Raw genomic sequence first — 27,564 nt, forward strand, 5'->3', positions numbered from 1 at the left:
CTATGAAAACAATTATTTTGAGATAAGTAAGAGATGATCTAAACAAAGCACCCAAGAATGGAGGTGGGCATGGGGGACAATAAGCACTGAAACCATTTCAAAACAGGGAGTTGGGGGCACGGGTAAAATGGGCAAAGGGGAGTGGGAGATACAGGCTTCCAGGTATGGAATGAGTAAGTCACAAGAATAAAACATACAGCACAGGAAATGTAGTCAATAGCAATAGCTATGGTGACAGATCGTGGCCACACTTGTGGTGAGCACAGCAGAACATACAGACTCATCCAATCAACTATGCTATGCACCTGAAATTAATGTGACATTGTTGAGTCAACTACAGTAAATTTTTTTTTTCAAAATAAAGATCTCTTATTAATTGTTGGAAATAAGGTTATAAAGCAGAATGCAAATGTCAAAATTGAGAGGTAAATTAAACATAATTATTAATAATAGGATATAAGACCTCTCATTACATCAGCAACAGTAAAATGGATGGCAGATGGGTGAGGTAATTACTAGAAAAATAGCTGCTAAAACTGAACAGAGTTCGCACAATTTGGTTCAACACTCACAGAGTACCTCCAGGAGCAAAACACCATGGGATATGAAGATGAACCAGAAACACAGTTTCTAATGAGAATAAGTATGAGACTAAACAGCATAAATACTAGAAGAAAATTGAAATAATTAAGAAGAAAAAGAAAACAATGATAATTTCTACCTTTCAAAACATCAATTTTTTAACTGATATACCATGGAACACTGGACATGGTACAGGAAGGGCAAACAGGTTTTTTTTTTTTTTTTTTTTTTAATTCTAAATGCAATCCAGCCTACTTCAGTATTAATCTATGGTAAAATTTACTTGTGTTTGAATTTTAACCGCTTCCAATTTTATAGATGTTTGCTAATGTAGCTCACAAAGGAAACACAAAGCTAGAAGAGACACGAATACCTCCAAGTGTACCCCCTCTCTCCCCCACACACATACCTGAGTTTTGGTGTTCATGCAACCTGGCTCTAGAGCCACAACAGAAATGAACGCATAAGCCCCAACGCTACCATTAAACATTTGCATACAGAGTTCAAAGACCCATCAGGTGTCTTTCCAGTTTAAAGTATCAACATACTGAATTTTTTGGTTTAAAGTTGGTCAAGTTCTACTGCAGAAGCTTTCCCAGCATGAGGCAGAGAGAGGACAGGAGAGCCAAAGTGCATCTGAGATCCCTGTGCCTGCACCTAGCATCACACACACACCCCGCCCAACAGGCTCTTTCCTCTGCTCAAGCTCCCCACCTTACACACGCTCCATTACTGTTGTTCCCGGCTGATGGCACTGTAATTACGTGCTGTCGCCCTCCCTGGGCTAAGTTCTCTGAGAACGAGGACAGCATCACACTCAGGTTTGTAAGCCCAGCAACCTAAAAGAACCTGGTACCCAGTATATGCTCAACAAATGAGGTGAGGCTGGGCTGAGCTTTCCATGGGAAGAGACACAGGACATGTAGAAACAAACAAGATTTCACATCTATATTTTGAATGACAGGAGTTCAGTTCTGAAGACACTTGAAAACATGCCCACTCTTGCAGAGAAATAGTAGGATGTTGTGAGCAGGTTATAGCTTAGTGTGTTCCACACCAAAAAATACTGCAATTTGTTTGAACTGACAAGCAATGCGGCAGTGGGAGGGGGCAGCTGGGTGGCACTCTGACAGCAGTGTCACCTTCTAATTCCTGCATATTCTCAGACAGGTTTGGGTCAGTCACAATCTCTATCTCAATGTTTTTTTCCACATTACACAGAAAATAGACTTGTCAGCATATATTCTGCAAGCTGCCTTCCAAGCTCACAGTGGGGGGAAAAAAAACCTACAAATGAGAAGGACTGAAATAGTGCAAGTCATTTAGCATCTCATGTGGCTAATGTCTTTAGGGAAAACATTTCTATAATTGTAACTTCCTTATTTGGCCTTCTGATGGGAGACATTTATAGCAGCAAATGCAAGATGCTGCTAGACTCGGGAGACATGGAAACACATTTCATAGAATAATGAGGAACAAGGGGGAAAATGGGGCTCCTCTAGCCACTCAGAAAGTTGATTAGGCATACGCAACTGCACTTCGCTCACTATTTAAATGGACACCGATGGTGATTCTTGGTAAATCATAACTGACCCAAAATAGCTCTCCTAAGTAACTGGAAGACTTCCTTCTTTGGATCGCATTGCCATTTCCATTAAGCTGAAACAAATACCACCACGTCAAAAAAACAATTCGCAGTTTCTCAGAATATCTTGGTCAACGTTCACTTAAAGCCTTCTCTTGTGAACTTGGCAAACCAGAATTCAGGAGAGGAAGTAACTATTAAACAAACCTTGCCTCATGTTCACACTATCCAGTTCTAGTGAAGATTACATGCCCAAAACACACAAAACATTCCCATAGACATCCGTAGAAAGGGTTGGGAGGCAATTTTTTTTTTTTTTGGTCAGGTCTTGGTTTCATTTACTTTAATGTTCTGTACTTTAAAAATAAGCTCACGTGTGCCTATTTTAAAACGAATACATGGGCTCTGTCCAGGTTCAGGTAGGAATTATGGGGATTATTCACTTACCCTAAAAACCATGAAAAGCAACTAGAAGAATAAACAGAACCTTTTATTGATGCCTGTTTCAAATAATGTATGCAGGGGTAAAACTGCACCAGCAGAATCGATGGCACGAGAGGTGACAGCCATGTGCAGGGGAGAAAATATAACCAGGAAGAATGGAGAAGGGTGGGGGGGGGGGGGTGGGGGTAAAAGGACTTTATTAGTAGCAGACCAAGAAAACACCAGCAAAAAAATATTCACCACCAGAAGGAGAGAGGCTCATCCTTTGTGGGAACTGCTCTAGCCGGGTCTGAGAACAAATGGGGTAGAACAGGAAGAATTGGGGGACGCAGAAAGAAAAGGCATGGAAAGTGCAAAACATGCTAAGAGCCAGTGGCATGTAGCAAAGAAATTGCCCATTCCACTAGCAGCTGTGGAGAAGATGCTATGCTGAGAAACCAGGAGGGCTGCCCTAAGTCCCCTACCCTTACAGGCCCCTGCGACTAGTAGGTATTTCAGGAAAATACAAATAATTCAAATGGGAACAAAAAGGCAACTAAAACTGCCATATCCACTATGGGAAAAAAAAAATATATTTCTCAGCATAAGAAAATTCACCAGAAAAACATAGTCACAAAAGCTAGAAAATTACAGAACATTCCAAGAATTCAAAGACATGATCACACAATAGAAGGAAGGGAGAAGAAATATACAGAACTCAGGGAGGATAAAAAGAAAAAAAGTAATTAGGAAACAAAGACTAAAGTACAAAGAATGCACGAGAAAAGAGAGATCCGTGAAAGCACAGTGAAGAATGTAAAAAATGAGAAAAGCTCTGAAAATGAAGCCAAGATCAAATGGTAGACAGATAAGACAAAAGGTGACAGATATTTTAAAAAGTGATCAAAGGAACAAAATACAGTTCTCCATCCAAACAAGAAACCAAAACAGTGGAACACACCAAACATTTGAAACCTACTGCAAGCAAAGGTCTCTGAAATAAAGCACTACTCTCTACACCAGGGCTTGGCAAACTAGAGCCCTGTGGCCAAATCCAGTCACATGCATCTGTGAAAGTGCCACCTCCAGCTGCTTCAGCACTATGACAGCAGAGCTGGTAGCTGTGGCAGAGAGCACCTGGCCTACGAAGCTGAAACCATCTACTCTCTGGTCCTTTATGTAAAAAGTTTGTGGACCCCTGCTCTAAACTGTGAATTGGAAGGTACATCATATGACTGGAAACACCCAGACATACACTTAGAAAGCCAACAGACTTTAAAGATGAAGGATCATTTGGGCAGCCAGTCAAAAAGACCAAGTCACCTGTACGGGAAAGCAAATCAGGTTGGCAACTGACTTCAACATCAACATTCAATGCCAGAAAATAATGGAGCAGTACCTACAAAGAAACAATGAATGAACCAGTATATGGATGCTTTGAGGGAGTATTTTTCCTAAGAGTTCTTCCAGAGAAATCTACCAGAGGACAAGCTTTATCGAACCAAGACATGAGAGAAACTTCAGCAAGGACTGATGGAAACCCATAAGTATTTGTCACTATAGAACTAAGACCTTAATAAACGCAGGGGTAAAAACGACTGAATAGCATGGAAATATTCATGCACCAACAATTTAACAGTAGTGCAACTCATAGCCCACCTCCTAGGTACCAGCTGAGGTAGAAAGGATGGCAGTTTAAGCTGCTAAGTCTCATTTAAGGATACAAAGTTAAACACTAAGAAATTCCACACAAGTGACCAAAAGCATAGATAGATGAGAAGGAGAGGAAACTGGAAGAAGCAATAAGTTAATTTCATTGTTGTTCATTGTAGGAGACCAACGGACAAGGTCTAAGCTAAAGGAAAAGGGACTGAGTCTTTTGCGACTGTATTGTCATAAAACTACTAACACAAAAATATAGGTCTCCCCAAACACTGGAAGTATAAAAAACACATTGCTAAGCAAACAGAATACACAGGGAAGATACTTTCAAAATGTGCACACACACATACATAAGTGATGCATAAGTCAGTATCACAAAACTAAACCAATCACACTGGTTGTATCTATCTATCTATCTATCTATCTATCTATCTGTCTATCTATATTTTAGGGCTTAATTCAATGATGTGCAGGTTGATGAACACAGTAAAACTCTTTTCTGTACCAGGTACAGAGACATTAACACAAAATGAATCAGGAAGATTCAAAATGAAGTTAGAAGCAATGGTATAGCAGACAAATGCAAAGCCAAAGGAGTGTAGGGATCACAACCTTGACATTAAATAACACAGAATTAAATCATGTAAACAGTGAAATAGATGAGTGAATAGACAAACAAAAGAGAAGTCTAAAAGTTCAGAGACGAATCTAAATACATTTGGTATTTTTGATGGCCTATCAAAACAGTTGGGTAAAGATCAAATTGTAAATGTACATAGTATAACAGCCGGACAGTGCAGGGGAGGAAATATTTTTCCTTCTACCCTTCAAGGTCCTCCAGCTGATTTGAGAATTAAATTGACATAAAACGGATTACCAGGAGGAGAAAACCTAAGTTTTACTATATGTGTATGTACTGACAATTGGTTAATATATGAAGACACTTAGAAATTCAGGTTAGGGGAATAACCAAAAAAGCAAATAGAAAACTTTTTTAAAAAATATAGAAACAAATAATTCACAGAAAAGAAAAATCCAATTAACTGGCCTTTAAATAAAACATTCTCTTAATTTCACTTGTAAGAAAAATATAAATCAAAACTACCATGACCCAACAATGAAATAGAGACCTAAAGAAATGGACCAAAGCAGGCAATCTCTCTACAGTTTTTAAACAAGAAGATAATAAATTCAAGAGGAATTGACAGGATAAAGAAAATAGACATTTGGGAGCTCTTATAAGGAATTGTAAGCAAAATTTGGGCTGGAGTAGATTAGTAAAAAGTAATAAGATTTGTTTCTACAGCTTTCTTGGCTTTAAAATCCCTATATCTGGTGATAAAGATGTCTCTTTACTACTTAGTACAGAGAGGGTACCTTTCGTACAGGAGATGTATTTCCCACTTGCAAGGGGACAGGGGTCTGAGTATCCTTGCACTGGCTGTTTCCCAAGGTCCTTCAATTCAAAATGATCAGTATACCAAAGTGGCACATCTTGGAGCAGGTTGCCCTTGGCCCCTACCATAGCCATTTAGAAAAAGACAAAGTTGGGATGCTTGGGTGGCTCAGTTGGTTAAGTGTCCAACTTTGGCTCAGGTCATGATCTCACAGTTCATGGGTTTGAGCCCCGCGTCAGGCTCTGTGCTGACAGCTCAGAGCCTGGAGCCTGCTTCGAATTATGTGTTTCCTTCTCTCTCTGCCCCTCCCCATTCGAGTTCTCTCTCTCTCTCTCTCTCTCTCTCGCTCTCTCTCTCAAAATTAAAAATATTAAAAAAAATTTTTTTTAAAAAGACAAAGTTAGCTCCATAACTTTATGTACTTTACAAAGGATAAACTATAAGTGGATCAAAGATTTCAATGTAAAACATAAAATTATAGAGATGCTGTGAAAAAAATACACTCCTTTATAGTGTCAAAGTGGAGAATGTCTTGTTATGATTCAAAATCCATAAGTCACAAAAGATTAATAAATTTGACAATAAAAACTACTGTGTGACTATATTATACACACACACACACACACACACACATACACCCATAAACCCAAATACAAACTTCTACATAATTCATGTATAAATACACACAGGCCACACAATAAAAACACAAATTAAAATTTAAAAATCAAGCAAAAAAAAAATTGGTAATGTACACTTACTAACAATTGATTGATGCATGAAAAATCTTAGAAATTCAGGGAAGGGGAATAACCAAAAAGCCAATAGTAAAATTAAAAAAAAAAAAATACAGAAACAAATAATTCACAGAAACGAAAATACAATTAATTGGCCCTTAAATATAACGTTCTCTTAATTTCACTTATAAGAAAAATACAAATCAAAACTACCATGATCCATTTCTGATCTATCACACTGGTAAAATTTTACTATGACAATATACTCTGTTGAGAGGTTGTGGAAAAAGCAAAACAGTACAACCTCTATGGAAAAGATTTGGCAATACCTTCCTAAATTATAGATTAATTTATCCTTGACTCAGCAATTTCACTTCTAGAATTCTATTCTATGAATTCACAGGGAAAAGTACAAAATGACTTTCACACACACCCACATCATGCAGTTATTCCTTATGATATTAAAACATTTTCTTCAAAACATTAAAGAAAAACTGTCTCGTAATAGAGAAAGCTTGGGTCAAGTGATAGTGAATATAGTATATCTATCCACACAATAACTGTTCTGTTATGAAAAAAAAAACTAATGAGGAAAATCTCTAAGGAGAACTAGGATATATTGATAAATGAATAAAACGATGTAGAACAATGTGTGTATTTTCTTGTCTTATTTTTGTGTAACAAGTGTGGAGAACAAAAATATATATTCATTGCTTTCCAAAAGCATATTCATGTATTCATACTTTCTAAAAGGAAAACTTTTGGAAGGATAAACAAATAACTAACAAAAATGGACAATAATAAAAACTAAACACTTATCTCTGTACACCTTTCTATATTGATTTAGGTTATAGAACTGCACAAATTTAATATTATATATACACACAGGTATAATAAGTATATATATATATGTAAATATACTTTATTCTTTATGTGTATCATTTTAATGTATAACATAATAATTTAAATTTTTTAATCCTAAAATTGAAAATAAACTGAAACAAATGAATTCAAGTATTCATCAAAATGAAAACACAACCACATAAACAATTATTTTAGGTAAATTTTTAACACAGCATCCTGGTTACAAACCCTCCTTAACATTCTGAAAACAAAGACCTAGAAATGTATTTTAAACTTCCTTCATTAATTTTTTTTATTAGTTATATATTAGTAATGCTGTCCTGAAAGCTTTCAGAAAAATAAAATGAGTATTGAATAAATCAAATAAATAATTTGTTAATGGTCTTCGGAATCAAAATTTTCACTTAAAGGAAAACACATAATTTTGAAATAAAATACAAAGATGGTATTTATGAAATGGCTTAGAAGCCATCGCACCCCAGCAGCAGCGGGAACCCTAGGTTTCAGAGATTGGTATCAACACTATTCACCACTAACAGGAACCAGGGCTCCTTAGAGAGATGGCTGATTTCAACTCTCAGAGAGAAGAGGTTCAATATGCGCCTAGGACTTCTCATTCCACCAGAGAACAAGTAGGTTTTAAAAGATTATGAGCCCGAGTGGCTCATTGGTTGAGCTTCTAACTTTGGCTGAGGTCATGATCTCACAGTTTGTGAGTTAGAGCCCTGTGTTGGGCTCTGTGCTGACAGCTCAGAGCCTAGAGCCTGGAGCCTGCTTCAGATACTGTTGTCTCCCTTTTTCTCTGCCCCTCCCCCACTCGTGCTCTGTCTCTTTCTGTCTCTCTGTCTCTCTCTCTGTCTCTCTCTGTCTTTCTAAAAAATAAATAAGCATTAAAAAAAATTGTAAGGTTGTGTAGGGACACAGGTAGGAAAAAAAGCCACTAAACAAAATTGTGAGATTTTTAAATCAAAAAGAATGCTAATTATAGTTGACTAAAGCATACTGATGCAGGAAATTCCATGATTTGTTAATAATAATCAGAAAAAGAATAAAGAGGAAAAGAAAGTGCCAGAAGGAAAAAAAAAACAACTTATTTGTCATCATTTTAAGTAGCTATGAAACCAATTCCTTACTTTAAAAATACAATAAAAGGTGGGGGTGGGGGGAAAGCACTTATCCTGACTTTTCAGAGGATCTAAGTGGGTCCTGGTGATAAGTGAAGGTCAACTGCACAGAAGAAAACTAGCTAATAAAGGAGGAAGGAATGATAAAGTTAGAAAATCATTACTCCACAACTTCTAGTGAAATCATTGAATCAGGCATGAATTATCAACTGTTGTCAAAACCAAGAAGTAAACAGCTCACAGGAATTAAAGTAACAACATATATTCTTTGTCACTTCCACTCTAGTGCCCAACAATAGTCCACACACAATAAAAATAAAAACCAAATAATAATAATAATAATAATAATAATAATAATAATAATAAGGAAAAGGGAAAAAAGAGACAAATGGGCAGTAGGCTAAATTAAGAAGTAAAGGACAGGCTACAGACTGCTGGCCAGAAAGATCTACACATACATCCATTTAGGGTAGGACATACCTCTGACGCTAAATATATCTGCCAATACAAAGAGGCTACCTGATTCACAGTATCTGTGAGTTAAAAACAAAACCTTTCCTTGGCACAGTACCTGCCCTTCCTCCTAAGAGAACTGTCCCCTCTGGTTGTCACAGAGACACACAGACTAGTCCTTAACAACTCCTCAGATTAAACATGGCAACCTGCTTTCTAAGGCATTTATTACAATGTCCTTCAACATAGGTTCATCGGATGTTGCCAAAAGTTAGTTCAATCAAAGCAATTCTACTGGGAGCTAATATGATCCAGTCCGGGCATATAATTTTGAAGCTCTGACTGAATCTGGGGAAAGATTTCTAGGTATCTAAAATCCAACTCACCACATTTGACTCATATAAATACATGACAGATTCATATTTCCTCTGGGAGGCCCAATTTGGAATACATAGCTCTCCGATGCTTACATTCTCAAATTCAAACTGACGTTAATGTCTTTGCAGTAGATTGCTTTTCTTTCTTTGAAACAAAAATGCAAACAGAAAAGGCCTTCCATGATCTTGCTAAAAATAGTCTCACTTTTTTCTTATTCCAATTAAAGCTCAAGCACACACTCATGTGTGCACATGTACACAACAGTCCTTTATTCCAAAACATATATGCCTTGTGTGCCCTTTAGCCGATATGGCCCTGATAGAATGTGGGGCCCTCTGAATTCCATATAGTAATCCCAAAGAAGAAAGAGAAACTAAAAGAGATCACTAATATCATAACATCTAAAATGTTAAGACACCTACCCAAATTACACAACTAATAAATAACGCACCTACGACCGGACTAAAAAGTAACCTGATTTCAGAAACCATGATGCTAAACACCACACTCAACTATCTTGCAACACCACATCCTCCACTAGAACATGTTTTGTGTTTTGTGTTTTTTTTTTTGCCACAAAGATGGAACCCAAATTCACCTGACGCTTTTTATTGATCTATGAATGCTATGGAGTAGACAAGGCTCATCTAGCCATGATGGAATCTGCCTTGCCATAAAGCTCTAGGCTTCAGAACTAGAACTAATTCTGAAGCCTCAAGGTAGGAACAAACCTCCAGCGCCTGAAGACTCCACCCAGGTATCAAGACACAGAAACGTAAATGAGGATAATGTCCCCTCCTCATCCTATTCTCCAACTACTCTCATTTACAAGTTAGTCCAAGAAAGACACATAAAATGGGTCCTGGGTTAGAATCTCAGCAACTTCTTACTCCTGCTGATAACACTGATAAATAACCCTTTACTTTGGTTCATGTTACGAAAGACTTCTGATTAAATTCCACTTTAGAGACAGGCCGTGCATTTCCTTTTTTGTGGACACAAAATAACATTAGTAAACTGTACCGGTAACCTAGTATTTCTAAATCTGCGTACACTGAAAAGGACAGAAAACATGCAATGCTGCAAAATTTCTGTGAGCAGTGTCTTCGCCCAGAAATCATACTCACCACTATTTGCCTAATAATGAAAAGTCAATGGATGACTTTGCCTAAATGAAGTTATAAGAATTACAAATCAACGTCACAATGGCCCTTCATTTCTGCTCCATGAGATGTTAAAAAGAGGATGGGGGGGGTGGGTCCTGAACACTCTGCCTTTTGAAGGCTTCATTTGCCTCATCCATGAAAAGCCTGGCTGTGGTCTGCAATCCAGTATTCAACAGCTAAGCAGGTCCTATGTGAGTGCCGCCTTGCCTTGTCTGGCAACAAACAAAGAAGAGTATGAGTAACACCTTGAAAAGTCTTTGCCTCATGCAATCGTGAAGCTTCCCACTCAAGATGTTTATAAAGAGTCACACCAAGGCCTCCCCTAGATAGGAAACTGATCCTTGATACTGACAAGGACCTGACACAGGACGGTGTGATAGTCAAGGAAAGCTTCTTCGCCGCTTGGCCATGCCGGCATCCCTAGTTCAAGATCACAGAAAAAAGGGTGGAAGTAAAATCCTTTTATTCTCTTGGGAAGAAAAAAAAATTTACCTGCACCACCCAATAAAGCACAACCAAGAGGAAACCAGAATCGGTGTTGCAGGAGATGGGGGTGGGGGAGATAGTTTTCTTGTGGTTTTGTGAGGCCTTTCTACTTTAATCAATCAAGAAATCCATTAAAGATTCTGCCACAACCCAGATCAAAATGGGGTAGTTTTGCTGTGAGCCACTTTACTGCCAAAACGCAGCTGCTTTGAGAGCGATCCACAAAGGCATCGGTGGCTGCCGCAGATGAATATCAATTAAAGAAAATGACAGATGCAGCATAAACAACTGCCCAAGTGAGCAAGTCTGGCAAAGAGGCGAAGGCGACAGAAAATTAATATGGTTGCTTTACGTAAAGAGAAAACGTTACATTGGGAATAACTTCACCTTCTCATGCTTCTCACTTTTCCTATGAAGTGCTTGCTTCAGTCACCTAAGCGATCTACTCACCCAAGGGTGGGCATGAAAATAAAGGCAATTACTAAGAAATCAAATTCTATTATAAGAGTCAAAACAGGAAGCCGCTGCTGAAATTTATGCTCTAATAGCATACCTGATATCAATTTTTGATTAATGGTCTGATGTGTATGAGTAGCACACGCTATATTTTTTTTTCCAGAAAACTCTGTCTTTATGAATAAATGTGGCCTAATATTCTAAAACTGGTACGCAATTCTTTGAAACATGACACTTAACAAAATGCCACATTCTAGCCAAGATTAGATTCAGAAAAGAGTTTGTATTAGATGAAATGGAAAGTGAAGGAAGGGAGGGAGGTAGGGAGGAAGGGAGAAAAGGGGGAAGGGAAGAAATCCACATAAAAAATGTGTCTGCACGCACACACACACACACACACACACACACACACACACACCATGCCCCACTAGCTACTCTGCAGGAGAGCCAAAAAGATTAATTAGATGAGTCCTGGAAAATGCTTTGAACTCTTTGGAAGACGGGTGCAGTATAAATGGAAGGTATTAGTTTTCTTATTATTCTAAAAGGCATTTTGATTCACTTCTGGATGAAACATAATACAACTAATACCCAGTATGTTTTCTTTTAATAATTAAAATAATCATATCAGAAGTCTTTTTAGAATTTACATTAAACAAACACCAATTCCCCATTTACCAAATCTAGTGCTTGTATGATTATCATTTTTTAACAAGTGCCTTAAGTCATGATTTCTTGCCAAATAGTTTAATATAAGTTTAATTACAGGCATATAGGTATTTCTGACTTTTGAGTTATACCCTCACCACCAAGACTAAGACTATCATGCACAAATATTCAGTGACTACCTACCTACTCTAGGTAATACAGAGATGCCCAAAATGTAGTCCCTGACCCCAAGAAACTTGTAATTGCACATAAAATAACAAAATACAAAAACTGGGGCAACTGGGTGGCTCAGTGGGTTAAGCATCCGACTCTTGGTTTAGGCTCAGGTCATGATCTCATGGTTCAGGAGTTCCAAACAAATGTTTAAACATATATATTTATATATACATACACATATATATACATATGTATACATACATATGTATATATATGTGTATGTGTATATATATATGTATGTGTATACACACACACACACACACACACACACACACACACACACGTATATATATATATAAACTGCTTCTCCTGGGTGGCTCAGTCAGTTGGGACCTTCAGCTCAGGTCATGATCTCAGTTTGTGGGTTTGAGCCCCTCGTCAGGTTCCGTGCTGACAGCTCAGACCCTGGAGCCTGCTTCTGATTCTGTGTCTCCCTCTCTCTTTGCCCCTCCTGTTTTCACTCTGTCTCTCTCTCTCTCTCTCTCTCTCAAAAATAAGCATTAAAAAATATAATATATATATACACTTATAAGAGCCTATTTAACCAACACAGTGGCTAGGCGTGGGTGTCAGGCATTCTCCACAAAGGAATTTTCCCAAAAGCCTAGGCTTCCTTTTATGAAGTTCTCAACCATTTTATAAAAGGGAATTATATTCAAGAAAAATCTTCCTCACAGGAGCAGCACATTTTGCTGGCTCTTGGGTTGAGTGCACTGTGTATGTCTCTGGGGCTCTGAGTCATCGTCATGGCCTCTGATGACTCCAATGTGGCGGAATGCAGTCCATGCCACAGGCTGGGCCCTCTGAAGGTGGTGTGGTGGCAGCTTTTAGCCTGAACCGAGGAGCCAACAAAGTGCTTGGATTTGTTTAAATTATTCTGCCTCTTTTAAAATCAGCGGGTTGTCATTTATCCCTGCTATCTGGGCCTGCTTCTCACAGCTCCTATCCCACTTCTAATTTGCTTTTTGCTAATCTCCTGCAGGCCAGGAAACTCAAAAGCCCTTCTTAAGATGTGTGCACAGAGGGGTCTCTCAGAGGAGTAGAAGTTTCTGAAACATTTCCAACACCCCTTCTTTGGCTTCTGACCTGTGCTCAGCGGGCTTCACCGTTTTTAGCGCCCAGCTGTCTTCTAAGAGTCAAAACTGTCAAATGTTCTTGACATATCTCACTTCTCCACTCATAAATGACTCATTTGAAAGAACAGTAAGATTTTAAAAATGGGGAAAATAAAGAGTTTTATCATGGGGGAGTAATACTTATACAATGGAAATCCCAAGTTGTTTATGTTATGAATCCAGACAGAATGAGACAGAAGTAGCCAAAACCTGCACATCTCATGACAATATGGCACAAAGAAGTACAAATAAAAATTAAATGCAAGCTGGATTTAAAGTACAATGGTCTATGATTTCTCCTTGACTCTAGGATTTGGAAGAAAATAGAGCTTAAACTTCAGCAAAAGCATCATGAGCCCTACAAGGAATCCATTTGTCATTTACTACAAAAGCCTCCAACATCCCAGAGGTGATACTTCCATTCATATCATCCAAGAGATAAACCAGAGTGAAGGGAGGAATGGGGTAACCCGTGGCCAAACACACTGGTGGGAAGCAATGAACAACAGAGAAAGTACTGAGCTTAAGCTGAATATAATCTATATACAGATGGAAACATTGAAAGAAAAAGACCTTGAAAAAAGATACAGAGTGTAATAGTCAATAATCTAAAATTAAAATCTGAATACAATCCCAATCAAAATTGCACCAGCATTCTTCTCAAAGTTAGAACAAGCAATCCTAACATTTGTATGGAACCACAAAAGACCCCGAATAGCCAAAGCAATATTGAAGAAGAAAACCAAAGCGGGAAGCATCACAATCTGAGACTTTAACCTCTACTACAAAGTTGTAATCATCAAGACAGCATGGTATTGGCACAAAAACAGACACATAGACCAAGGGAATAGAATAGAGACTCCAGAATTGAACCCACAAAAGTATCGCCAACTGATCTTTGACAAAGCAGGGAAGAATATCCAATGGAAAAAAGGCAGTCTCTTTAACAAATGGTGCTGGGAGAACTGGACAGCAACATGCAGAAGGATCAAACTAGACCACTTTCTTACACCATTCACAAAAATAAACTCAAAATGGATAAAGGACCTGAATGTGAGACAGGAAACCATCAAAACCCTAGAGGAGAAAGCAGGAAAAAAACCTCTTTGACCTCAGCCGCAGCAATTTCTTACTTGACACATCCACAAAGGCAAGGGAATTAAAAGCTAAAATGAACTATTGGGACCTCATGAAGATAAAAAGCTTCTGCACTACAAAGGAAACAATCAACAAAACTAAAAGGCAACCAATGGAATGGGAAAAGATATTTGCAAATGACATATCGGACAAAGGGCTAGTATCCAAAATCTATAAAGAGCTCACCAAACTCCACACCCGGAAAACAAATAATCCAGTGAAGAAATGACAGAAAACATGAATAGACACTTCTCTAAAGAAGACATCCAGATGGCCAACAGGCACATGGAAAGATGCTCAACGTCACTCCTCATCAGGGAAATACAAATCAAAACCACACTGAGATACCACCTCACGCCAGTCAGAGTGGCTACAATGAACAAATCAGGAGACTATAGATGCTGGCGAGGATGTGGAGAAACGAGAACCCTCTTGCACTGTTGGTGGGAATGCAAACTGGTGCAGCCGCTCTGGAAACAGTGTGGAGGTGCCTCAAAAAATTAAAAATAGATCTACCCTATGACCGAGAAATAGCACTGCTGGGAATTTACCCAAGGGATACAGGAGTGCTGATGCATAGGGGCACTTGTACCCCAATGTTCATAGCAGCACTCTCAACAATAGCTAAATTATGGAAAGAGCCTAAATGTCCATCAACTGATGAATGGATAAAGAAATTGTGGTTTATATACACGACGGAGTACTATGTGGCAATGAGAAAGAATGAAATATGGCCTTTTGTAGCAACGTGGATGGAACTGGAGAGTGTTATGCTAAGTGAAATAAGTCATACAGAGAAAGACACATACCATATGTTTTCACTCTTATGTGGATCCTGAGAAACTTAACAGAAGACCATGTGGGAGGGGAAGGGGGGAAAAAAAGTTAGAGAGGGAGAGAGCCAAAGCATAAGAGACTCTTCAAAACTGAGAACAAACTGAGGGCTGATGGGGGGTGGGAGGGCGGGGAGAGTGGGTGATGGGTATTGAGCAGGGCACCTGTTGGGATGAGCACTGGGTATTGTATGGAAACCAATTTGACAATAAATTTCATATTTAAAAAAAAAGATCAAGAATCTAGAAACTCATGAGACCCAATGGTTCTGCTTTCTGTGGAGCAAGAAATGAAAAAGTATGCAGAAAGAAACAAAATCATGCCAACTCAGCTTACAATAAACAGATCCATTTCACTCATCACTATACATGAAAAGATGAAACACACATAACAAGGTATACTGATCGCCAGGAAGCCAAACTAAAGGTAACTCACAATTTATACATTTTTTTAAGTCAAGAATATCAGTGAATGAGGAGCGCCTGGGTGGCTCAGTTGGTTAAGTGTCCACCTCTTGATTTTAGCTCAGATCATGATCTCATGTTTGTGAGATCAAGCCCTGCATGGGGCTTGACACTCAGCATGGAGCCTGCTTGGGATTCTCTCCTTATCCCTCCCTCTGCCCCTCTCCCCTGCCCACACTCTCTTTCTCTCTCTCTCTCTCTCTCTCTCTCTCTCTCTCTCTCTCTCTCTCTTTCAAAAAAAAAAAAGAGTATCTGTGATTGAAAGCCACTACCAGCTCAAACCCAAATTGAGAATACTGTGACTGACAGCACAGCTCTTCCTGAAAATTACAGATTTCTTAATGGAATACTGACCAGCCATTCCCAATTCACCCTTATAAATACCAAATTTTAGTGACCTAAATAACTGACAAGTAACAATCAGGTATAAAAAGCGCACAGAATTGTGCACCATATGATCAGAAGAATTTACAGAAAAAACATGAATTCTTAGTAAATTTCTGGCCTACCAGAGCAAAGAGAGGTGTTTGTATTTGAGAGTCACTGCCCCAAAGCAGAAGTCTCAAACTGGAAGTTGCCCAAAGATGGAAACTTCCCGAGAATACTAAGCAAGGACAGATTCAAAGGCTCCAGATCTCCAATTTTCACCTGTATGCTTGTCTAGAATGGATCTGAAGAAGCCGCCTGCAGTAGCCACACCCAACACTACCGATCCTAATTATATTATACTCAAGGTGCCAAGCAAAAAGAAAATGTGAATATTTAGTTTAAACCTAAGCCTCCTGACTCAAGGCACATTACAGGATTTCCTACCTTCCTCCACACATTTCCGTTGAAGTCAAAGCTGGTGATAGAACCTGGGTATCTGGCCTGGATTGAGCTATTTTAGGGGATGTTGGCAACACGGCAAGCCGGGGGAATGAGAAGACACGTTGAAAATAGTTTCCTTACTTCGAGTTAGCAAGGGTACGGTACCTAGTTCTCCCCATATAACCATCTTAGGACTGGAAAACAGAACAGGAACAGATATTAATGTGTTTGTTTCAACCGAAGAATGAGCCTGATGTTTTTAAACCAGAAGACTCTTTTTTCCTAAGTAGAAAGATAATAAGTCCACAGCCTCATGGTTTCCACCACACACATAGTATAGAGAGAAAAATACATTTAAAGCCAATAATATATAAATAAAAACGCATTCTCAGCCTTTCCAGAGTATATAGAATTTAAAAGGTGCCTTAAAGTAAAACCACAACAGGTATGATTGATAGGGGTCTGATGAGCTGAGGTAAAGCCTTTTTGGTAAACTTCCCAGAAACTGAGAAAGTGAATGATTCTAATGACTAGATAACAAAGCCTGTTTGGAAGTCGGGAGGTTTCCAATTCTTGACTTTCAACAAAATTGAAGGAGGACCAAATCTCAAGTTGTCAGCACACAGAGCATTAATAGTGATTTCTGATGACAGATCACCACATGACTGTCTGCTTATTACCTGCTTATTACCTTATTACCTTATTACCTTAAAACCCCTGGGAAGAAGGGAAGGACACTGCAAAGATGACTCTCTTCCTACTCCCACCAGCTCATCGACTTGCAAGTGCTCCTCCATCAATGTCCCTGTGAGCAGTCCCTCTAACTGAGGAGGAAGTCCCACACATTGGGTAAATGACACATTGTTTAGTAGCATTTTTAAGGTATAATAATTAGTCACCAAAACATATAACCCTTAGGGTGCTTTGATAAAGTGTGTACAACTAATAACTATCGTGGTAGCTCACTCTGGAAGAAATTTTCTTAATAATTACAGCCTCATGATTCTAGGAAATATTTTTAATTACATTTCAAATCATTTGCATGGTTTTAGTGCAAGGGATTAGGATAGGATGATCAAAGAAAAACTTCTAAGCGCAAAAATACATTCCACTAGGGAAAAAAAAAAAATGGAGGGCAAATTGGATACACAGGTTCAAGGAGAGAAGAGAATGATGTAAAATTTCCAACAGTTAAAAAGAGACCTTTAACTCATTTTTGCATAGATGATAGTGGATGCTGAGTCCCTGTGATTTCAGATTTCACTGGATTCATTTCAAAGAGTAATGTAAAATTTTAAAATGTTAATATTTAAAATCCACCAAAATCCTAGCTTGTGCTGATGTTAAATGTGTGACAAAACACAATTAGACACAAATTTATAAATGTGAAAGTGAGTGCAGGGTTTTGCCAAGTTCCTTTAGCAGATATACAAATCAGGAAGTTTGATGGCCTCTGCCATCTAGCTCCCAGCGTGGTTACAGCTTAGGACAGGCCAGCACCCCAAGCTCCAGCCTCATCACTGCTCTGTGGCACCCTGGGACCCACTGCTAAGTTCTTCATGCGAACTGGACTCTGAATCCCTTTCTTCACTTTTTCACATGTGTACCCCAACTGTCGACCGCAACAGTACACAACAGTCATGCACAAAGTACTGGTTTTCAAAATTAAATAAAATGTCATTTGCCAAAGGTTAGAGAGCAATTCCTAGTTCTTTGAGAACCTGTTCCAGCTGAACATTTATCAGACATAAAAGATGAGACAGGCTGAACTCTGGACTATGAAGAGAAGCCAAGAGTCAAATTCCTAACCACCGTGCATTCTAGGAGTGACCTTTGATAAATCATTTAACTGTTGGATGCTTCGTGCAGGTTTCCACCTACTTAAAAGTGAATGTACGAGAGATAAGGACCCTTGCCTTATTGCAAAAGTGGCCTCAAGAGGATTAATACATGCCTCGAAAAGCATTTCCAGCTCCTAAAAGAAAGAAATGCCTAACACTGGAACAACAACAAACAAGGACTTCAAGTAGTCATTCATTCTAGGGTCATTCATTCATTCATTCATTCACTCTGCCTCCAGATAAACCAGAACACGCCAATTCCACAGAGAGCTGGGCGCTATGCTGGAATTGAACCATAATGAATGGGAAGTCAAGAGGTTCTTTAATAAAAGAGATTTGTTGCTAACGCAGCTTAGGTCCACAGCCTCTCACATCCCCGGAGGTGGTCAGACAGCCTCAGTCCATCAAGCAGCTCCGTCCTCCACCAGCAAAGCATTCCACGCACCTCTAAGTACTGTGTGCAGCTCTTCCGGTGGGCCCCTGCACTATTTTTTATTTTAAATCATTTTAATACACACGTTATTTTAAAATGTAGCTGCGTCTATAGCATTCCCATATGTAAATATACATGCATATGCAAAGTCTCTACATCAACCATTTTAAACAGTTCAACAACTAAAGGTGAAAGAAAAAAATCATTTTTAAGGCTCCCAACAAGAACCCAACACGCACATTTATACAGGTGCATAACATTTATATAATCACCTCCCATACTAACTTCTACATAGCCAAGGCTGAACAAAGCAGACTTATCTTTCCTCTCACTTAAAAAATTCTAAGTGAAATTCTTAGTGAACAGACAAAATCATTCTTCCTATACTTCTTTTCTTCTTGAACTTAAGAAATGTGTAAGAAGTTCAGAACGATGGAAATCTGATGAAAGCAGAAACCTCGTCGGTCTGGTCCCATAGGCCCAGGGTCTCGGCCTCTGCCTGAAGCACAGCAGGCACACAGAGACCACTTTGCTGAGTGGATGCCACAACAGTGCTCCAAATATAAAGGATGCAGTCTTAACCACCACACGATTCAGAGGTGTGAGGCAGGGAGGGAAGCTTGTTTGGCTTTTTTATACTGAAATATTAATTATCTGTCCAGCTTTGAGATATTATTGACATATAACGTACATAAGGTTAAGGTGCACAATGTGATGACTAGATGCCCGTATATATACTGCAAAACAATTACAATTAATAAGGTTAGTTAACAACCTCTATCCCTAACATCATTACCTTTGTTGTGTGTGTGGTGAATATATTCAAGATCTACTCTCTTAACAGCTTTCAAGTATATAAAACAATATTAACTATATTCATCATGCTGTACACTATATCCCCAGTACTAACTAATCTTATGGAAGTTTAGACCCTTTGGCCAACATCTCCCATTTCCCTCAACCCCCCGGCCCTGTCAACCACCATTCTACCCTCTATTTCTATAAGTTCACCTTTTATTGATTTTACATATAAGTGAGATCATACAGTATTCGCCTTTCTCTGACTTATTTCACTTAGCATAATGTCTTCAAAGTCCATCCACATTGCTGCAAAAGGCAGGATCTCTTTCCTTTTAATGGCTGAATATTCCACACAACCTACTACATCTTCTTTATCCATTCATCCATAAGTGGATGCTTAGGTTCTTAGCCTGTCTCGGCTATTGCAAAGAATGCTGCAATGAACATGGGATCGCAGGTATTTCTTCAAGATAATGGTTTTACTTCCTTCATATACATATATACCCAGAAGTGGGATTGCTGGATCAAACAGTAATTCTATTTTTAATTTTTTGACGCACCTCCACACTGTTTTCCAGAGTGGCTGCACCAGTTTGCATTCCCACCAGCAGTGCAAAAGGGTTCCCTTTTCTCCATACCCTTGCCAACACTAGTTACCCCTTGTCTTTTCAATGACAGCCATTCTGATAGGTGTGAGGTAGTATCTCATTGTGGCTGTGACTTTCATTTCCCTGATGATGAGTGATACTGAGCATCTTTTCATGTACCTGTTGGTTCTTTGTACGTCATCTTTGGAAAAAATATGTCTATTCGAGCCCTTTATCCAGTTTTTAATCGGATTGTTTCTTTGCTATTGAGTTGTAAGAGTTCCATATATGCTTTGTATATTAACCCCTTATCAGATGGTTTGCAAACATTTTCTCTCATTCTGTAGGTTGCCTTTTCATTCTGTTGACTGTTTCTTTTGCTTTGTAGAAGCTTTTTAGCTTGATGTAGGCCCACCTGTTTATTTCTGCTTTTATTGCTTGCACTTTTGATGTCACCTCCAAAAAAACCAATGCCAGTATCAATGTCAAAAAAGGTTTTTCCCTATGTTTCCTTATATTTATCGTAAGATTTTGGGTCTTAAGTCTATTCCATTTGGAGTTAATTTTTGTGATGTGGTATTAGATGGTATCTAATTGCATTCTTTTGCAAATGAATGTCTAGGTTCCCCTGTATCACTTTTATTGCAGAGCCTATCCTTTCCATATATAATATTTTGGTACCCTTGTCAAATATTAGTTTACCAAATATGTGTGGGCTTGTTTCTGAGCTCTCAGTTCTGTTCCATTGGTCTATATATATATGTCTGTATTTATATGCCAATAACAGACTGTTTTGACTACTACAACTTTGTAATAAAAATATAAATTATAGGGAGCAAAATATGACTAAACACAGATCAAGACTTGAAGGAGAATGCATTCTGGGATTAATTAAAAAAAAAAAAGCTAACTTCTGATTTCTAGTCTGCCATGTAAGGAACTTAGAAGTCACACTCCATCCTAACAAGAGAAAAAAGCTGGGAAAAAAAAACTGAAAAATGAAAAACTTTTTTTTACTGTCAGAGAAGTGAGGTCACAGTGCAAGCTGCTGCCCCCTAAACTAGAGAGACAGACAGTCAGAAACAGAAGACCACAAGTTACTAGAGCAGAAACGCATGAGAAAGTGCTAGGGTAAGAAAACATAAATGATAGTTTGACAAATTGGTGGAGGCTCAGTGGGACAAGTCTGCTGGTTAAAAACTGCAGAGGGCCAGCCAAGATGTTGTAAGATCTCCTCCAGGAGCTCTACCAGACACTCACGGTGAATATCAGAATGAAAAATTCCTTTATGCTTCCGGCAGGAGGCAGGGGAAAGTAGTCATCCTGAAATATGTCAGAGCATTTTGTTCTTCTTAACAAGGCCTGCCCTCAGTATAAACTGTTTTACCAAAGCCCAGCTTTCTGGGGTCTTATCAGAACCTAACCTACCTGGGGGAAGGGAAATACCCAATTCTAGCTCGTTCTGGCCATCCTGTCCCACCTAAGGTGACATGGGGGGGACCAACTGAGAAACACTGTGACATTCACAGTCCAAGGGCATAGATTCAACAAAAGACTGAGCCCTATCATGGGACTATAGAATGCTTCTCTCCTCCAAAACCTTTCCACTACAGTACTGAAGGCCTATCACCACACTTTCTCTTACACAGTGCATCATGTCCACCTTTCACTAAAAATTACAAGGCATACTAAAAGATAAAAACACAGTTTGAAGGGATTTTAAAAAGCATCAGAACCAGAGTCACATATAGGAGGGAAGTTGTAATTACCACACTAAGACTTTTTAAAAACTATGATTCATATGCAAAGGGCTTTCACAGAAAAAGTAGACACCATGCAAGGACCCTTTGCAAAGATAAACTCAAAATGGATCACAGAACTAAATGTAAGATGCAAAACTATAAAACTCCTAGAAGATAACACAGCAGAAGACTTCGATGACTTCTTGTATGGTAATGGTGTGGTGACTTTTAGATATAACACCAAAGGCACTACCAACAAAAGAAATAATTGCTAACCTGCACTTTATTAAATTTAAAACCTCTGCTATGTCAAGAGAATGAGAAGATCAGCCACAGACTAGGAAAAAAATATTTCCCTATCGCTGTTGTACCTTCTATGGGCTTTGACATGTATCCACCACTGCAGAATAATTGTATTGCCCTAAAAATCCTCTGTGTTCTACCTATTCATCCTTTGCTCTCCTCAACCTATCTCTGACAACCACTGATCTTACTGTCTCCATAGTTTTACCTTTTCCAGAATGCCATCTGCTTGGAATCTTACAGTATGCAGTCTTTTCAGATTGGCTTGTCCCACTTAGTAATATGAGTATGGCTCCTAAAATATTCCCTATCTGGTCCTTTAAGGCAAGTATGCCAACCTCTCTTGTAGACACTGTACAAAGCAGTTATACAGATTACATCTTTACATGAATTGTTCTGGTGAGGTAGAAATTATTACTATCTCCATTTTAAGGAAAAGGAAGCTGAAGTAACTCTGCTAGACTCACAAGTGGCCAAGACAGGCTACAACCCCAAACTCACTGGCTTAGAGTAGATGCTCTAGGCCACCGAGCTATGCTGAGTGGGAGCTGGAGAGGTAATCCTAATTTTACATAAGCAAAGAAATCTACCCTGGGACAAAGGTAAAAGGCCTAAGCCAATCTCTGGGATGAGGAGACTCCCACACACTCTGGGGAAACATTGTGTGAATCCCATCATATGACTAATATCACAGTTATTACCAAGTTTCCCAGGATAGTGTCATGTGTTTGCTTTTGCCACTTTGTGGATCAAGCCAGAACGTCTCGGTGCATCGACCACCAGCCCAGGGACTTTGCATTCTGCCTTTGCTGACCTACTCTATGTGCCATCACCATGCCGATCCCCTCTCTAAACACTGCACAAGCCATTATCTCAGGGCACCTCATTCCCTGAGATAAACAGACTTCAGTGGGCCAACCTTAGAGCCTAACCACAACCGAATATCAATGCTTGATGGACAAAAACAAGATCGGGGCTCTGAGGAACTAAGAACATGAATCATTTTTCAAAATGGGACTATCTTCTCAAACAACAGATTTTTTAGCAGAAAACCCTTCATCATTTTACTAGCAAAAGACCAGAAGGAAATCTAAAATGAATAAAAATTGTTTTTGTCCCAAGGAATCAATTCAGGCTACAAGTTCCCTCACAGGCTGGACACCAAAACCAAAAAAGGACATTTGGCTTACAGCCAAACAGGAGTCCTCAGAACACATTAAGTTTTGGGCACCTGAGTAAATCAGTCAGTTAAGCGTTCAACTCTTGGTTTCTGCTCAGGTCATGATCTTACAGTTCTTAAGTTCAAGCTCCGCACTGAGCCACGCTATCAGCATGGAATGCCAAGAGGAACCTTCTAGGGATGCTCTCTCTCCCTCTCTCTCGCTCTCTGCCCCCCATCTGCTCATTCTCTCTTTCAAAATAAACTTAATTTTTTTTTAAAAAAAAGAACACATTAAGTTTAAAGTGAGCAGCCCCCTCCTTATAATCATCTTAGAGCCACAGAGCACATGAGTATATTAAAGGCTCTTCCAACTTTTTGTTTAACCCAGTATTTCCAAGACTTAATTGAACAAGGATTTTTTTTTTTCCTCTCTCAAGGAACCACATTAATACTGGAATAATCTGTCAACAAACATTTCCTGAGTGTCTTCTTTGTGTCAAGAACTCAACTAAGGACTAGAGGTAGAATCCAAGGAGGATGCATGTTAAACACATCATTGCAGATGATTACCCAAATATCAGTACACTGCGAAGGAGATACACAGGGCTTGGAGAACACACTTTGGGAAATACTGGAATGGTAGGAGGACGCTGGACTGTGAATGAGAAAATGATCTTCTAACCTAGACTCGGACACTGACTCCCCATGTAATCCTGAAGACCACTCAGCAAGGAAAGATCATGTTCAGGCTTCAGATGCTCCCAACTATGACATGAAAAGGTTGAATGAGATCAGTTCTAAGGCTCCATCCATTTTGAATATTCTATGTCATTAATTCAATGTGAAATGAGAGAAATGAATAAGAAATTTCAATATACTTCTTAGACACTTCAAAAGACATACTGATGGCTCAGATAATGAAACTAAACTGGAAAAATGTCTTCAGAATATATGTTCAGAATTTAAATTAGCTCTGAGTATTTTTCCTGAAGCAATAATAAAGCAGCAAGAGCTTTGAAGGGGAAATTATATCCACCATGGTCTGACCTATGTTCTTTCTCCAGCCTTGGCACCTCTATCCTCCTAGACCCTTGTTCCAAGCTCTCTCAGCTTCCCCCAAAACTTCAGAGTAATGGGTTCTTCTAAGCTCAAGCCATCAGAAAGCCTTTACCACCGCAGCCCAAGACTCCCAACATCAACCCAGTTCTATGGTTGGCTTCAAGGTCAGCTCTCCTCTGAGCCCCTCCTAACATCCTCACTACTGTCTTACAGAAGGTGTGGCCTGTTGACCAAGGCCTCCTTGGCACCTCCACCAATCCTCAGACTGATTTCTGGCCAGCCTGGTCACCTACTGGCTGTGCAACAAGCTTCTTGTTTTTCTTTACTCCAGCCTCCATTTCCTCCAGCAGATTAATGAATACCCATACAGCAGGGCTGTTATGAGATCCCAGTGAATTACTACATGTAAGATGATTTGGTCAGTGCCTGGCACACAGTGAGTGCTTGTGGTCAAGACCGCCTCTGCTTTCCCTCTCTTCAGTGTGAACAAAAAGTCAGTTTGGGTAGGAATGGCAATGTGCCCAGCTGGAAAACCATTTCCTGGCCTTCCTTGCGGCCAGAAGGGGCCATGTGGCATAACTCTACAATGAGATATAAGCAGGGTTGTTGAGGAGGGCTTAAAAGAGGGGTAAATTCAGCTAACATATGCCCCACCGTTCTTCCCTGTTCCTCCTAAGTCTCAGATGTGATTACATAGCTGCAGAACTGGCCTCAAAACCACAAGGGAAAGACCAAGAGAATGACACAGACCTCTCAGCTCTGACAGCCATGAACCACTAATCATGTAGCTAGCCTCGCTCTACAATTCCCATCCAGGGAGGGAAAAGGGACAACCCTTAACTGGCTTACGGGACCCTTTCTCGGGTTCCTGCTACGTGCATCCAAACGCATCCCCGATGCAGTTAACTCTTCCTTATAAACGCAGCACCTACAACTACTCATTTCATCACTTCTTTACATTTTGGTTTCCTCGCCACAAAAAAAGTCTTATTCATGTTCACGCAGCACCTCCTACCAAGCAGGTGCTGTAAAATGGTAAATGAATAAATGAAGTGACAGTAATAGCCATTATCTTTTGACACCAGTCCTTTTGTAAGAGAAAAAACTTGTTTTTCTTCTTCCCTCCCTAACAAAACGGAATATACTTTAGATTATTTAGCATTTAACAATGTGCCCACAGAGTGCCTGAAACTGAAGGCCTTTATTTAACAAGCTCTTAACGTGAGAACGTTATTTGCCAAGCACTACTTTCAATGCTTTCACGAACAACTCATTTAATCCTCACAACGACCCAATGAGACAGGTATGGCTATCTCCATTTCACAGAGGAGGGAGCTGAGGCACAGAAAGGTTAAAGAAGCCACCCAAGGTCACGCAGACAGCAACGGAGCTGGGTGGGACTGGGTTTCAAGCAGTTGGGTTCCAGGGTGCGCGTTCTTGCATCCTTAATTGTTACTAATTGAACAAGGAAGAGACTGGGAGAAAATCCAATCTGCCTATCTATGAAGGTTTTTAGCTTCACAAACCAGCAGAAACCAAGGAGGAGTACTCTCCATCCACTATACTGAAAAGCCAAGGGAGCTGGTATTACCAAATGTACGATTGGTAATGCAAAGAGAAGACAAGGAATGATATATTTTAATCCTCCTCAGGATTTCGGGGGTTGAAACCAAGGAAAATGTGAGGTAAAAGAAGAAATGACATAACGAGAAATTTTTGTAAGTGACAAATACAAGCAAAGGACAAATAAAGCTTTCGAGTGGCAAGCTAATCTTAATGACCACCTAGACCCAGATTAACGTGGTACATGTATCCAGGTATTCTGCTCCTGCAGCAATTTTAGAAAAACTATTTTAAAACTGAGAAAGCAATCTCCAGAAACCTGATGGCACATTTCATCTTTTCTCAGCAATTCTCGAGTTAGCCACAAGATACTAGTTATACTAAATTCTTCACAATTTATCTCTCACACAGATTCGGCATCCAGAAATCGGTGACCAAGCCCAAGTCCACTTAGCAGTACCTGTCATGTCCTTTCAGACAACTTCACTACCAAGGACCCTGGAATTAAACAGGCAGACAGCCGGCTTTTCCTATCTGCAGTGACATCAAGTGGTAAGAAATTGAAAAGCACCCTGCGGCACAACATTTCTTTCAATTATCACATTAACTGCGTATTATAAAATTGGAATGTGTATAACTCTAAAATAGATCTTTTTTCATAATTAGAAATGCCAGTTGTCAATTATCTTCCAATCCAAAATTTAAAATATCTTCTAAGATTAACCCATTGAGAAAATACACTCGTTTGGCTGAGGTAAAGAAATCATTTTGTTCTCCAATTTTTTGTTTGTTTTAAACACAAACATATCTTTATTTACTAACAGCAGACTGGAATGTTAGGAGATTCTGCAGACATTAAAAGACTTCCTGTTAAATTGAACCAAAAAGCACTCTGGCTTAATATAACAATAAATATAAGCCATTTATTCAAAACCAACTTTCAAAAATCTCTGAAGAATAATTTAAATGCAGATGAGGCCCATTATAGAATGGCTTGCTGATTTAAATATGCCATGGGCTAAATCTTGTCTCCAAATTTTACATATTAAAATTATATTCTAAAAGATGCAGGCTAGCTATATTCTCTTCATCAAAGTAAAGTACCATTTTTGTACTAAGAATCTAGGTGTCTGGAAACCATTTTAAAAGGTAAGTAAAGAATAATCAAAGAGCACTGAATTATGAGTACGAAAATAGGAGCTTGCCCTGGTTCTACCTCTAGAACTCTGAGACCAAATCATTTAATTTCTCTTGGTTTCAATTTCCATTTAAAAAAAAAAAGGCTAGGACAAGAGAAGAGTTTCACCTAGGTTCTCACCTGGGCCCCTTGTTCTACATCCCATGTTCTATGAACAGAATAATCTTTAAGGTCTCGTTCAGAATCCTGTTTTAATTACTTAAACCACACATAATGACACAGCACTTTGAAGAAGACAGTGCTACTGGGGAAAAGAAAGGAGATATGAACAGAAATCAGTGTGGAGCATAAAAGATTTCGTTAAGGGGTGGCTCAGTCGG

General features: G+C 39.1%; 1 protein-coding gene across 4 annotated transcripts in view; it reads right to left on the reverse strand.

The window, feature by feature from the left end:
- KIF16B (kinesin family member 16B) overlaps positions 1–27,564 on the reverse strand; it is a 288,455-nt gene that overhangs the window by 174,205 nt on the left and 86,686 nt on the right. The gene's annotated exons all lie outside the window — the stretch shown is intronic.

Source organism: Panthera tigris, chromosome A3, assembly GCF_018350195.1.
Source record: "Panthera tigris isolate Pti1 chromosome A3, P.tigris_Pti1_mat1.1, whole genome shotgun sequence".
NCBI lineage: Eukaryota > Metazoa > Chordata > Mammalia > Carnivora > Felidae > Panthera > Panthera tigris.